Source organism: Canis lupus, chromosome 8, assembly GCF_003254725.2.
Source record: "Canis lupus dingo isolate Sandy chromosome 8, ASM325472v2, whole genome shotgun sequence".
NCBI classification, from domain to species: Eukaryota; Metazoa; Chordata; class Mammalia; order Carnivora; family Canidae; genus Canis; species Canis lupus.
The window spans coordinates 16,085,387-16,101,674 of NC_064250.1; the positions used below are offsets into that span (position 1 = coordinate 16,085,387).

Below are 16,288 nucleotides of genomic sequence, written 5' to 3' on the forward strand. Positions count from 1 at the left end.
ACTTGTGCCATCATGGTTAATGTTTTGACAGATTTTATCATAAATCTTACTGTTGTAAATTTGCCTTGAGCCAAATTTAACATGTTGTAAGCTCAGAAACAGTTTTTACTGTTAGTGACCAGAAAAGGAAATAAATCAGTTATGCTCTTCTAAATGATGGGAGTATAGAGTTTAACTCTTTAAAAGTTATACATTACTTGAAATTTAGGAGTAATTTTCATTTTGTATGCCCAAGACCTCTCAACTGTCAATGAAACATAAACACTCTTGTGACTATCACAAGGAAGAATACACAAAGGAAATATTATGAGGCTTATATATGCTCACTAAATTTATAACAAAAATATTATCCTGAATTTTTTAAATTAAGAGTTCCTTTGCCTTAGTATGTGGAGTCAAAATTTTAAGCCTTCAACATGTGATTCATTCAAAAGCTCTTGGGTACCCACTTTGTTTTCAGATAATTTATCAGAATTCTCTTTAGTTAGACCCCCATTTTATGGTATCTGTCATCTATTATTTGATAACTACTTAGAGTATTTTATTACACATACCCCCAATCATTGCTATTCCTTAAAGCCTGAAGACTTAGTATTTTTTTCTCTCTAAAACATCTTTAATGAGCATGACCATTAATATTTACTCATAAATGCATTTGTACACAGGATTAGCCATAGTACATGAGTGAAGAAAAAAGAGTTGTTACCCAGTTCTTTACCCTAGAATAAATCAAATCAACAAATATTTATCGAATGTCTACTATGTGCAAATAGCCCTGGACTGGTCAGCTTTTAAAAGCCATCCAACTTTTCACATTGACAAATCCAAGCATTATTATTTCAAGCATTGCAGAAGCTGCCTCCATGTCCTTTAGGTGACAAAGCCTATGAGGATTCTGGATTACTTGGAATAAAGAAAGACAAGGAAGAGAAAGCTAATTAACAGGCTGAAAAGAGGAGAAAAACTAACGTAAAATATCACCGATGGATTGCATCATGTATGTATGTGTGTGTATACACAGATGTGTGTATGAGCTTATGTGCATGAGTGTATTTTGTGTATGTGTGTATATCTATATACACATGACGACAAGAATGAGTGAATTTCAGAAAAATAGACTTTGTTAAGGTGACATAAAAATGGGCATTTACATTTGAGTTCAGAGCTTTGCTTTAGAAATAGGCTTAAACATCTGGTTAGTGTTATGTAACACCAAGTCCTGCAGTATCATAAAACCAAAATGTATCATTGTATAACAGATCACTCAACTTGGTGACCCAAGTTCTAAAATCTAATGTGCCCAAAATCTATTAGAAGATGACCTCTTCAATCAATAGATTTCTATTAGAAGTGACTTCTATGTTATTACTTTAGAAAACTGTTGTAGGGTCCTAAATAAGTTAATTTGATCATAAATGAGAGAAGACATTTAAATGCTCACTGTAAAGATTCTAATTGTTATTATAGACTAAATAAAGACTAATAGAGACAAAATGTACATACTTTATTATATATTATGCTATTATTTTATACTATACATTGTAATATACTATATTATACTACACATTATGCTATAACTGTCTCTGCATTTAATTTTAATTGTAAAAGATAAATGACACTACTATCTATCCATATAGTCAAATAATTAAATGTGTTTCTTTAGTGAGGTTTGAAAGGGAGGACGGTTATAATTTCCAGCCATACCAAGTAGAATTAATCTTGGCTACTTTGCACAGTAGGTATGTATATATGTCGGCCATTGAAGACATTCAATTGACATCCTCACAGAGGATGTCTGGCGTCACTTTTAAAATATTTGTTTAGAATAACTAACTTTTCAAAAATTCCATTTTTGCCTCCTATTGGTAAGCTAAGTTTAATTTCCAGTGAAAATCAAAGCAGACTCTAGATAATGTTTTTAAGCAGCATTTATCTTTCTCTAAAGTGCCTGAAATGAATTTCTCAACTTTTGAGCAGGGGAAAAATTATAATAGCTCTATTATTCAAAGTTTATGTTTCTGCTATGACATTGTTGGTTATCAAAATCATTTTGAAGCCAAGGTATCTTCTCATATATCTTTCTAATTATTTGATATTTTGCCTATCTAGTTATAGTTTATTTTCACTGCATACCCTAACTGCTCTGTAGTAAATTTTGGATTTCTTCTCAGCTACAGTTTTTCTCTTCTTGATAAAACCATGCTATTGGCCTTTGTAGACATAGGAATCACTTTCAGTGTATTACTACATTGATTTGGTCTCTTTCATTTATTTCCTTGGTATATTGTAGTTAATGTCTTTGGATATATTCTAAATAAGACTTCACTTGGATGGTCCAGATCTAAGAGCTTATGTTTGTGAAGAAATATTATCTTTAGAGTTGTTTCTAATTTTCATTTCATCTTTCCCCTCCTTTGACCGGTAGTCCCAATACTAAGACCCTCTCACCTAGGACCTAGCCTGGATTCACCTGCCCCCTTGTGGTGCTCCTCTCTGAATAGTTAATTGATTTCTGAAATTTGGACTTGGTATTACATTTCCTGAGAAGAGAAACCTCATCCCATTACTCTTGTCTAGCAGTCTAGAGTCAGAAAAGTTTTCTTTTCCTAGCCACTGGCTACTACAAAAAAGAGGAAAAAAGTGTGATGGGGTTTTTTGATGTTTTGTTTGTTTGTTTTTAATTTGGAGCACAAGACGGAAATTAGCCAAGATCTGAGTTGCTTGGAATAAATTATGAAAATAAATTTTGTCTAGAATCAATATTACTGACCTGTAGATCAATAAGGCAAAGACATGTTTCAAAAATTCTCATAAAGCAACTTAAAATCAAGTTTTTTTCTATGTCAATGTCTCCTTTTTTTAGTGAGTAGAGAAAGAAGGGGAAATGCTGCTCTATTTTATTTAATTTTTAGATAGATTTTGTAACTCATCAAAGATGAATTCATAAATATAAAAAATAAATTAGACCTTGTGTTCTGTGTAGTCAGATATGTCTGATATAATTGGCACAAATACATTTTTGTTTCCCTTTCTCAGAAAGGATTCCCTTCTGAGGAAACCCTCCCTTCCCTCATGTCACAAGACTAATTTTTACATCTTCAATTGAAGTTAATAGAATTTGTACATGGAACAGGATCGTATACGGTCCATGAATGAATAACCTAGCCACACATTTTGCAAGAATAAGGATTTAGGAATTAAGCCTCTAGTTAATAAAGAATAATATAAAGATAAAAGGAAGGAGAAAAGGAAAGAAAAGCAGTATATACAACTAATATGTCTTTCTTAAAAGGAAAAGATGGATTAATAAATTATTGTTAACAAGTACATTTTTAAAGATATCCTTTTCTGTTAACTGTAAAGTATTTCTAGCAGAAAAGAGTTGTGTCTTTCTATGCTGTTCTACCTCTCACCCCTACTCCCCACCAAAGTCTGATTTGATTGAATAACAGTGATCTTCTGTGGCATTTTAAACTTCATGTCACCTCCTTGAGATCTGGAAGGAATCACATGAAGGCTTTAATAAAGCTCTATGTAGTCCAATTGCCAGGTTTCTAGCGCCCACTACTCCTTTGCAGTTTCTCTTCTATTTGTAACAGTTGACCTACTAACAAGTTCCCAGAAACACAGGTTCAAATTTTGGCAGGCTTACCTCACCTTTTTGTCCTTCCAAAGTACATAAATGCTAAACTGTGTTCACTGTGAGGAAGGGAGAGTCATTCCAATGAGACTTTAAAAATCAAGACCCTTTCCGTTCCCCACCAAGTTACCGCCATCCTCTCCAAAGGAATCAAGTTTTTGTCAGTGGGCCCTTGGCATAATTTCTGCAGCCTGGATTAAAACCCAGGTGACTGAGAGTGTACCTTATCTTCACAGGGCATTAGTCACTCTATAAAAGTTAAATTTATTATGAAATACTTTGTTTGTGTTAACATATATCTTCTCTGGGAAGCTAGAAACAAAGGCATGTCCTTTAAGACTCCATATGGGGAAAACACATCCTCCTTTGGAATTTAACCTTAATTTGAACCAAGATCTGTGAAAGAAAAGCACTTTAGTGTATTGTTCCCTGGCTCCACCCATCTACCCCTTATCTAAATGGGGTTACTGTTGCCTCATGTTTTTTAACTCTTCCCATTCCAAGCCGTGATTTCCTGAGCTTAAAATTTATCTCAGTAGAGAAATATATTAAAATAATTGTGGCAAACAATTTCGCTTTGCTTTTAAGAAGTGATTTTAGGTTACATGTTCATTCTGATCTCTGAAATTAAATAAATGTACAGCCAGCTTATGCTCACCTATGTTGCTTTAACAAATGGCATATTGTAAAGTATATTTTATTTCCTAAAAAAATGTATTTCTTAAAAATCTTCTCTAAAATACTGTTACTAGCATTGTCATGTATGCATACTTTATACTTTGTTAGAAGTAAAAATAATTGAGAGAAAAGTCTACATTAGGAATGACGGTGAGGTAAATTTGAAAGACCAATTCTCAAGACCTTTGTTTTCTTTCAGTCTCTTTGCAAAGTCTTTGCAATGCTTTCACTGTATCTAAATCCATAGATGTACCAATGCTCCTTTTTAAAAGCAAAAGCAAAACCTTTATTGGTGCTTCCCCCATCATAACAAACTATTTGCTTATAAACATCAAGGAAAGTGTTACCCAAAAACATATTTAAGTTGATATTTTTTTAAAAATACTGCTTATACGAATGCTTAGTTTCTTGAATAGCATCTACGAACAAATTTGTAAATCTCCAAGTGGTTTTTCCTTCATTGACTTCTTGTTACAGTAAGGAAAAATCACACACCAAAATTTAAATATAAACTTAGATTTTTATTTAATAAATAATATGTTCTTTTAACAAAAGAAAGTAATTTCTATTTTTAAAATTTTTTCTTTAAATTCAATTTAATTAACATATACTGTATTATTAGTTTCAGAGGTAGGATTTAGTGATTCATCATTTGCATGCAATACCTAGTGGCGAACATAATTTTTAAAATGAACACATACTCAACTCCACCGCTCAAAACTACTATCATCGTGAGGCAGTCTGGCTGGCTCATTCAGTAGAGCATGCAACTCTTCATCTCTAAGGGTTCCAAGTTTGACTCCCATACTGGTTGTAAAGATTGCTTAAAATACAAAGGCCTATCTTCAGAATTATTAAATTGAAAATTTCTTAACAAAAAAAAATTCACATGTGTGAATTTGTCACATATTTCATTATTACATAGCATATTTCACTTAACCTATAATATTGAGGAACACCTGGGTGGTTCTGTCAGTTAAGAATCTGCCTTTGGCTTGGTCATATCCTAGGGCCTTGGATACAGCTCCACATCAGGCTCCCTGCTCAGTGGGGCATCTGCTTCTCCCTTTCCCTCTGCCCCTCCCCATGCTTGTGCTCTCTTCATCTCTTTCTCTCTTTCTCTCTCAAATAAATAAATTAATAAAATCTTTAAAATGTATTTATTATAATATATTTTATAATATAATATATACTATAATATTGAAATTAGTTTGATGGATGCTTTTTTAAAAAATATGGAATATATACATAATATATTTAGGACATTAGGACATTTATCACAAGTAATATCAAATCACAGCATCATTGCTCTCCACCTCAGCTCCAACTACATTTATTGGTTCCACACTGACCAACCCTCATGTGACAAATCATTGAAGCTTAGTCTTAGGCACTGGACACTTTTACATACCCTCATTGTTATTTAAATTCATAATATGTATCATTTTTCATAGAAATTATAAATTCACATGGAACAATGAATTGAAAATTGGAATATTTTAATTTATCTCTCAGACTCAACTTCTTGGTTCTCTTGAACTTTGCACTGCATTAGATGCTAATTTGATACAAACTTTCTTAAAAGGTAACAGGGCTATACATTCTGCTGCCTTGCTAAATACTGCCCCCCCCCCCATTTTTCCAACGATGATTTTAGATGACTATCTTCGTGGTATATATAACAGATGCCTATATAGTTATATCATTCATCCATGGTCCTACCATAAGATAGCCATAGGAATATCTTTCACAGCAGTAAAATGTTCAAAATGCCAATGAACAAGATAATGGGAGAAGTGATGATAAGTATAAGATTGAAGAGGCAGATGTTAACCAAAATCAAAGAAAAAAATTAAAAGCGTGAACTTTGTAAATTATAGGAAGGAACAATTTAGCAAAAACTGAATTAAAGGAGTAAAAGTGAGAGAAAACCAAAGATAATTCCAAACTGCCACATGAAGCAATGTTGGTAAAATCCCGAATGATTTGCAAAATTGGATAAAAGTGGTTAAGCGTGTGTGTATGTGTTTATAAAAAGGTAGACAAGGGTAATCTTCATATATTAAATTTCACAGATATAAGGGTGTAAGAAAACAATTAGATAACAATAATAAGATATTGAAGCATCCTTATTGACCAGGTGCTATGTTACTAGTGTTAGATGAAATTAGAAATAATAAAAAATACCATAAATTCCATGGAAGTTATTTATTTTTATTAATTCTTATCTATCTTTGAAATCCCAGAGCTAACTAGAACATACTGCGCATAAGAGACACTTAAAAATATTTAGCTAATTCAAAATATTACTTACCTAAAGAAATCACAATGTGATTGAGTCACAAAAAGTATGGATAACAAGACTGTGGCAATGGATGAGGGTTAGGGGATAAGAGTATCAGTTGTAAAAAATTAAGCCTTACTAATATATTAATCATTTAATGACTAACATAACTTTTAGTACAAGTAAAGGTGAAAGTAGTATTCTTGGAGGAAATGTTTCTATTCTGATTATATGTGGAAGTCTTAGGTATTTTTCTTTTTTTTTTTTTTTTTTTTTTTTTTTTTTTTTTTTTTTTTTTTTCTGAAAATAGGTTTTATTCACCTCCCTATAGTAATATCCACACTATGAGTTAGGTTTCTTTACTATTATTTCCTTATTAGGTTTCTAACTATGTCACCTAAAATACAAAATTCCATTAATAATCTAGTTATCAGTTGTGGTCTTACTGGAAATTCTTAACCATATATTTGTCTCCACAAGTTTTGTTTTTTAAATGAGGAATTGTCTTAGTCTAAGTCACTGCATTTCTATAACAAAGTCATGAAAGGCACAGCTAGTGCAAGCCAACATAAACCCAATTCAACTACCAGCTAAAAAAAACACTTTGGTTCTTCAGGAAAAAAAAATAGCAAACAGTTTCTTTTAATAGTTCTGTTCCCTTTCACAGCTGTAATCTACACTCTTTGTTACAGGATACAAATTACTCCCGAAGAACCAAACCACGTAGTGATGAACGAACATGCGTGGAAGAATTTGGGCGGTCAATAGAACTGCCAGATAAACTAGAGTGAAAATGCTACGTAGAACAAATTGGTCTAAAATTATCAGTTCCTTTCCTTTAAAAAAAATTACTGAGTCTACCAAGAAAATACAAAAACATAAGGCTGTAAGTAAATAATAGTTGTGTTTAGGCTATTACAGTGCAGGTTATCCTCAAGGCCACATACATCCTGCTTCACTGCTGCTTGCACTCTGCTGGGTTTTGATCCTTCTTTGAGTCATAGTCTGGATCATTTTCCTCATCTCCTTCTTCTTCCCCTTCCTATATTAAAGTTCAAAATGCATCCATGAAGTAGGTACACAGTAGGAAGAAATGGCTCATAACGTACGGAGAAATTTTAATACAAGTTACTCTATAGGTCAAAAGATTTTCATGATTACAGTTTGGTGACAATGCAATTTAATTTGAAAGCTTCTAATATGAAAAATTTCCCAACACAACTCTTAGGTATTTTTCTAAAGTACATCTTGATAAGATGTACTTGAAAGAGATACTAGAGGGGTTTTTATTGTTTGTGTTTATCAATAATTCAGACAAAACCATACCAGGGTGCTAAGGATACAAAGTTAAATCAGACAGTTTCTGCCTCATGGAAATCATCATAGTCCAGAGGGAATGATGTAGCTATAAGTAATTATATAAGACAGTATGATAGGTACCATAATAAAGGTAAGTTCAGAATGCTTTAGCAGAACAGGTGAAAGGGCATCTTGCCCTGCCAATGAGATTAAGGAAGGCTTCCCAGAGGAAATGGTGTTAGTTAAGTGCCATTGGGATTGGCAATTAAGGAGTCCATGGTGACTTTCATGAGAGCAATTTCTACTCTAATACGACACAAAATCCAAATTGCAGACAATTAAGGAGTGAATGAAAAAATGGAGAAATGGAGACAGTGAAAGTAGGCTGTTTTTCCCAGGTAATTGCCTAACTCTTCTTGCTTGCTGCCTCTGAATATATTTAATAAAGAATTTCACATTGCACAGCACAATTAAGCACTATTGTTAGTAATGGATTTTTTCCCCTGTTAGTGAATACATTGCATTCCATCTCTATAAGCTCAGTAACATGAACCCTTCCAGAAAGAGCCCTACCATTTGAAGAGTCAGATCTACACCTTTGCATCGTGTCTTTGATCTTCGATTCTTCTATTCCTCCTTTCTATCTTGGAGCTTCACAATCTCGATTGCCAAGTATACACAGATAAAACTTTTTCTTTCCTCTCTCTCCTCCATCTTTCTTATTATTTCTCTTTGTACCTCTAACCTATATCCTCAAGTGATTCAAATATTTTATTATCTATACTTATCTTTCTAATGCTAAACATTACCTACTGAATAAACCAAATTTCTTAGAGCATTCACAGCCCTCTCCAGCCTTTTGTTCCAGCCACTTTCTCAGCTTTATCTTCCTGTACCCTCCTTCATGCTTCAACTTCACCTTCCTCTCTATACACACTGAACTTTCTGGCTTCCACTTCCTGACACTGTTACCTTCACCTGGAATTGCCTACTCCCTGCTACCTCACATCTAAATCCTGCCTGACATTTATGGTCTTACTCACTTGTCATATTTCCTATAAAAGCCTTTTTTGATCTTCCCAATACTTTCTTCTCAACTTCAGTTTTTATATGTGTGTCTCTATGCCATTCATTCAACAAAACTTTACTGAATACCAACTATGTGCCAGAAACGGAAATGACCATTTTCTACTTTTTTCCCACAATTGAATAACTATTTTATCTCACCACTCCTATCAGACTCCTATCTACTATAGCTCCAGAAGTATCTATTACAATGCTTTATACTAGTAATTGTGTAACAAATATGTTGATTGCATTAATGAATAAATTAATCTCAAATGGAGAGCCAACCCCTGAAGTTCAGTTAAACAAAGAAGCACCCAGTTCTTTTTATCCTCCCTGCCATGAAATATGCAATTAGTCACTTACTCACTTTAACTGTCTTAAAATGGCATTTTTTAAACAGTATTTGGCTTCCTTCTATTTATTCTCTTAAATTCTTCTCTGTCTTCAGCTCCATGCATTCCACTGAAAAATTCCAGAAGTTATAATATTAATCAAGTCCTTTACTTTACCTCCATGATTACTCACTTAGCAGGTGACTATACTACAACTTCCTTTTTAAGAGTCACTCAACTACAGTCACTTCCTTCTTTCATCCCATGTTGAAATGTATGTTAGCTGTGAATTTCAACCCAGATTATATTTTTCAAAGCCTTTCTCTTTCTGTAGTCATTATAAAAACTTTAATACTAACACATTTCCATTTCTTCCCTAATCTTACATCTTCTTTCTATTTGTCAACAATCTTTAAAATGTGCTTCACTAGGGCGCCTAGATGGCTCAGTCGGTTGTGTCAGACTCTTAGTTTTGTCTCAGCTTACGATCTCAGGGTTGTGAGATTGAGCCCCATGGTGGGCTCTGCACGGGGAATGGAGCCTGCTTAAGATTCCCTCTCAACCTGTTCCTCTACCCCTTCTCCCTCCACATGCGCTCACACACATCCACTCTCTCTCTCTCTCTAAAATAAATAAATAAATAAATATTTTAAAAAATAAAATGTGCTTCACTTCTAGTACATTCTACCTCTTTACTCCCATCAGCATAGTTTACTATCACTCCAACTATCTAGAACCCAGCTTAAAATCTGTTTTTAAGGGAGGGTTTTTTTTTGTTTATTTTAATTAACCTGGATTTGTGTATCACTACACTTATTTTCTATAGATTGTTCAATCACTAAAGTAATTTGAATCAAATTGTATTTATCCAACTTGCCTCCCTATGAGAGTCCTCTGTTAAGGATATTAGCTAATCCAAATAGTGTAATATTCAGCACAAATCCCATACACTGATCTGTATTCTTAATGTGAAGGTTTGCTTTTCATGGTGATGTTAATCTGTGGTTTTCTGCCCTTTAGGTAAAACAAATATAATGAATTAAATAGTACCAAGATATTCAACTTTTCTAGAATTACAATATATAACCAAATGATCTTTATTGACAAATCAACCAAATTTACAGGAAAAAAATTTTTTAAGATTTTATTTATTTATTCATGAGAGACACGGAGAGAGAGTCAAAGACATAGGCAGAGAGAGAATCAGGCTCCCTGTGGGGAGCCCAATGCTGGACTTGATCCTAGGTCTCCCAGATCACGTCCTGAGCCAAAGGCAGATGCTCAATCACTGAGCCGCACAGGTATCCCTTTATTTATTTTATTTTATTTTATTTTATTTTATTTTATTTTATTTTATTTTATTTTAAGATTGTATTTATTTATTCATGAGAGACACCCAGAGAGAGGGAGAGACATAGGCAGAGGGAGAAGCAGGCTCCCTGCGGTTATTTACAGAAAAATTAATGCTACCATAACACCAGTTCCTAAAATATGGATAGGAGAGTTAATTTGAGGTTTTAATATAAGATAATTAAGACAATATCACAAAAAATGCCAAGATTTGATAGTTAGGGGCTAAGGTTTAGAATATAGTAAGGAAAAATCTTCTGCTTCTGACTATAACAGAGTTGCTAAAATCAGATTAATTCACTCACTGAGAATAATTATAAAACTTGGACAAAATACAAATTCACAGAAAAACCAAGTAAAAAACATTTACTAAAAAGATAAAAAAATTAAGAAGAGAATTTGCCAGTCCCATGATGCTGAGGAGACAAAAACTGGAGTGCAAGTCTCACCAAAGAGGAGAATCTCAGCTTTTGAGTCAGATCCTGGGAAAGCTATGCCATAGGAGTAACAATACTGTAAATAGAGTAGCTTCCACTATATCAAAGTGATCTTCCCAAACTCACACCTAAGACACACAAGGTAGAATTTAGAGGAAGGGGTAGGGAATTTGCCTATGCTCTAGACCCTGTATTGAATAGGAGGCTGTCTGCCACAGGAGGAGATGCACAGGGCCTGCCTAAGACTAAGATGGGAGCTAGAGAGCTGAAAAGCCCTCCCTTGTCCCACTATGATCCTTGCATCTAGTAGCAGGTAAGAGCCATGTACTTCTGGGAGGAATAAAAACATGGAAACAGACTCCCTCTATGCTGCAAGCACAAAGAACATGCTAAAGTCTGAGGGTAGAGCAGAGAAACTGAGAATAAAAAAACACCTCCAGTGTGACATTTGGGATGTCACACTGAATACAAGAGAGTAGCAACCCAGTGCATCACTGGAAAATTTTTAAATCCATGGTACACTAAAGATAACTGTAGCAACCACAAAACCCAACTCACCTCAAATGCTGACTAAATTCAATCAAATGCTCACACAAACAACCTGACAAAAGAAGAGGTATTCCCATTTTGGACATTTACCTCAGTTTTGATTGCTCTTTTGTATATAATATTTGATATTTAATGTTTTTTAAAAAGAAAACAAACAAAAAACAAGACACATTAAAAAGAAAAAGGACCATGTGAAAAGATAAAATAGTCAATAGAATCAGACCCAGAGATGACCCAGATTTTTAGAATTATCAGACTTTAAAAAGAAAAGAATAAAAAGATATATTAATTCCAAAATAGTAATAAGGAGTCACAGTTAGCTACTCAGAGAAATAGAAACTGGAATGAAATGAAAAAATAAAATGAAATAAATTTTAAAAAACTTTTAAAGTGCAGAGAGTAAAAAAATCAACAACCTAGAAATAAATGCCCAGAAGAAAATGAGAGAATATCATAAACAGAGATCCACTAAAATAAATCCTAAGGAGAGTTGGTTAGGCAAATGGAAAGTGATCCCAGATGGAATCATAGTAACACAGGAAAAAATGAGAGTGCTGGAAAGGGTAAATGTGTGAAATAAGATAAATGGGTATTTACTGTTTAAGGAAAAATAGAATACATGTAATAAACAGTTTACTTTGTTCAAAAGAAACACATCTATTATAATTGAAAGTTGAATGATCACAGCTAAATAAAGCACAAATTTGAGGAAAATGTTTACCCAAATGCTCATCTAATCTACACTTGAGTTTAATGTTGAGAAGTTCACTATTTTCTGAGGTAACCTACTCTATCTATAACCATGCTATAAATGTTCTTATATTGAGCAATAATCCATCTTCTTGAATTTCTACCTCCTAGCCCCAATTCTGCCCTCTACAATGACACACAATAAATAATTCTAATTTCTCTCACCCATGCTTGAAATAATTATAGTACCTTCCAATGTATCAGAAATGTTTTATTCTGTAGTCAAACATCCTCAGTCTAAACCATCTTTCACAGGATGTGGTCCAGTTCTCCTCTAACCAAGATCTTCTAAATGTACCTCACCTTCTTGATATCTCTGAAATATATCCCAACACATGAAACACAATCCTGTAGTGACCGAGGCATTCTTGGTCTCCCCACTCCATGTGTGGAGCAATGACATTTATCTTTTACAAGAGGAGAAAATCATGCTATTTATTCATATGTAATTCCTAATTTTACTTCTGTGAAAGCTCTGGCCTCAAGAGGTTAGGACTTATTTTTGTTCACTGAAACCTATTGCTCAGAAATATTATGCTAGGAATAGCGTACAAACAGAAATTGGCCAACAAGATTCTGGAGGCCATTTTAAAAATAGTGGACAGTAGTATGGACTAAAATTGTGACATTTGGGATGTCAAAGAAAGAGAGGCTGGGGTAATTGGGGTATTGATAAGGCATATTAACCAATTTTGGATGTATGGGCAATAAGAGGGATGCATCAGTGATAACTATGACTTTTCAGGCCTTAGCAACAAAAAGAACAAGAAAAATGTGGAAGTCAGGATACATGCCTTGTTACTGAGAGAAATGTGTTGCTGTAATTTAAATGTATTGGGTATTGATGGAAATAACTTGTAGACAGGCATAGACATAAGATGGGAGATTTTGTTAGAGGACAGGGATGGACTTTTAGCTTGATACATGGTAGCTTAAGTCATAAGACAAAGGAACAAAGGCCTATCGATGTGATCTATCCCAAAACTATCAGGAACATACTTATGTTGAACAAACTGACTTTATTGCTTGTTTGCAAATAAAACCACACAACATAGGGAACTGTGTGGCATTTCATATAACTTATTATACCATTAGGGCTTATGTTAGATGATTTGGGGGAGGATTCAAGAAAATGGAACTTTGAATTGGTTACTGTCAGGATGTAGGGGTAATTTTATGATTGAGTAGCTTAAGAAATCTTATCTAGAAAAAGGGAAGACTAGAACAAAGCTAAAGCTGTAATTTGTAAAGAAGCAACAGTTACTAGTATTAGCAAGCATGAGCAATGTTTGTTATCTTTGTGGTTTGCAATGACTTTATTTTCATCTGTACTTAGACAAAATTACAAAGGGGTCTGTCTTTTTGTCTCAACCCTCTACAGTGAGAGTGTCCTTGTCTAATGGTGGTGTTCAGTAAGATAGTTTATGTTTGACCAGGAGAACACTTAGGCCTAACTGAGTCCCAGGCCAACTCCTAAAAATACCATACCCTAGCTGCAAGTCTCAAGCCATTTTCCAAAAGGTGCGGGGGGTTGTCTCTCAGACCAGTGGACTTAGCCTTAGGGAGCAACAGTGGAATTTGTAGTAGACAGAAAAGATAGTTATAGAGATAGAGAAGCAGTCATGAGGTGGTAGAAGGCTAGGATAGGCTGATGCCAAGAGGTCCTTGGTAGGAGCATGGTCAACATTGCTAAGAATATTCAGGCACTGTTTGAGACTCAAGAGGAAAACTGGAGTAAAAACATCATTGAATCAAGGTATCACTGATGATCTTCAAGACAGGAATTTTTTTTTTTGGTGGGGGGCCTCTCTGTTTTTTTCAAGACAGAAGTTTAAGGAGCCACAGATCAGGTTGCAAGGCTATGGAGAAGGACATACTGTGAGTAAAGACCACTCATTTGGAAAGTTGGGCAATGAAAAGGAGAGCAAGGGAATGTTAACTAGAAGATTTTGTGAATCAATTTAAGGAGTCTTCCCCCTAAAATAGATATGACCCTTACATGTTTGAAGCTTTGGAGAAGGAGCCATTGGAAAGAGCAACAGTGAAGATGCTAGCAAAACAGTAAAATCAGAGAAGGGTCTGAGACTAAGAACTTCGGGACATCGTCTGTCCTGAACAGAAGGCAGAACTGCTTCACATCCTGGACCTAGCAGAGAATTGGTACAGAAATAGAAATGTTGAGTTAGGATATAGGACAGATATACGAATGGATGACAGGTAAAATCATCTTTTTTCCTTTTTCTTTTTCAGTGAGGTTAGAAACAAAGGTCATTAGCAAAGGAGAAAGGGAGATGCAAAAGTCTGGAGAAGGTTCGAAGCATTTGCTAAGAAGTTTAGTAAATCAACAAAAGATATTGTTTTCTATTAAGTCATCCATTTTATTAAAGGAGAAAATGCAACTGTTGCTGTATGTTATGAATTTACAGAGGATTTAGAAACGAGAGCCCTTTTATTCCCAACAAAAGGGGGGAATGGTTGCTTTTTTTTTTTTTTTTTTACCTAAGAGTGATCCAAACAAACCTTTTTCTTGAGGTGTCCATGCTAGATTAAACACTATTTGACACAAATAATTTGTAACTCTTATTTGGGCTCATGAATACCATATCTCCCAAAGGAAAATAAAAAAAAAAAATCCTGCTGTTTTCAAAAGCTAAAGAGAACATCAACCAGAGACAACAGCCATCCAGAAGGCTGAATTCCACAGTATCTAGAGCAAAGAAAATTTATGTCTCCACTCGCAGTCACAAAGATGGACCCCCCTCGCCCCCCATTTCCCGCTGAATTCTGTTATGTGTATCTAAATAACTAGCTGGCCTGCTCCTTCCTGGTATTAGGTGTGATTGAGAGATAACTCGAGCGGCGGCGGCGGCGGCAGTTTTTGTGCGCGCAGTAGCACATGCTCTTGTGAGCATCAAAAGGAGATGAAGCCTGATTAACCATTTTGAAATCTATCGGATGAGGAGAAGTCCTTACAAAACAACTTTTATACGCTTTAATTAAAAACGTGTTCCGGCAGCTCAGAGTTGAATGGGCTTCAGGGGGAGCGGGGCTGAGCCCGTTGCTATGACGACACCAAATCTTTTCGCGCCTGGCCCTTCCCCAGCACACTCTGTCTAGCTCGGTCCAGCCGTTGACTTGCCTCGTCCCTTCGCTCTCTGCCCCAGTCCCTTGGTCCGGGCGTCTGTGGAAGACCCAGCACTATCCACTTTTTCTGCCACAGCATCTCTCCCTCAATCCCTTTCATCATTTCATCCCTTATATTTCCCTGCCAATCCCTATTTTCTTGTTTCTCTTGAAAATTAGTTTACCCCTTGAGTTGAAAAGAATTTTTTTTTTTAAATGGGAGAGGAGGGTCACAGCATAGGAATCACTGCTTATTATAAACCCCTCGTGATAAATCCGTTTTTTAGTGGTCTTGAGTGTAGTTGAGAGGATCTCACTGTGTTCTACATTTTTTTTTTCAGGTTTAACACTGGCTACTACATACCACTCTTTCTGTTGCTGAAGATAAGGCTATAATAAAAAGGACTATATTTTATTCTGTTAATTTGTGCTTATTAAAATCTCAGGTTATTCCACAAACAGTATCATCTGGTAATGACTGTAAGTGAATGTAAGACTTTGAAATATGTCCTGAAACCTCACAGACCTCACTCTATTTAAGGAGGCTCTTGAATATTTTTCAAGTTAAATTTATGATATGGAGACTTAAATAAAACCCAGTGCCGTCACTTGTACCATAAGAAACAAGAATTGAGTGGAACTTGCTCATCATAGAACCTTACTTGGGAGAACCTACTATCTTTGCAATCTTGTATCCAATGCATTATGGACTATAATATTATTACACAACTTCTAAATATTACTCTTTGAGTCATCAGAGGCCTTACCACTTTCATTC

At 34.8% G+C, this 16,288-nt stretch overlaps 1 long non-coding RNA gene across 1 annotated transcript; it reads left to right on the plus strand.

Annotated features, from left to right (window-relative positions):
• Positions 1–519: 519 nt before the first annotated feature.
• LOC112657643 (uncharacterized) lies at positions 520–15,974 on the plus strand. The gene is made up of 2 exons (XR_003135196.3): positions 520–997; positions 15,852–15,974. It is a non-coding gene; the product is annotated as an uncharacterized LOC112657643 (long non-coding RNA).
• The last annotated feature ends 314 nt before the right edge of the window (positions 15,975–16,288 follow it).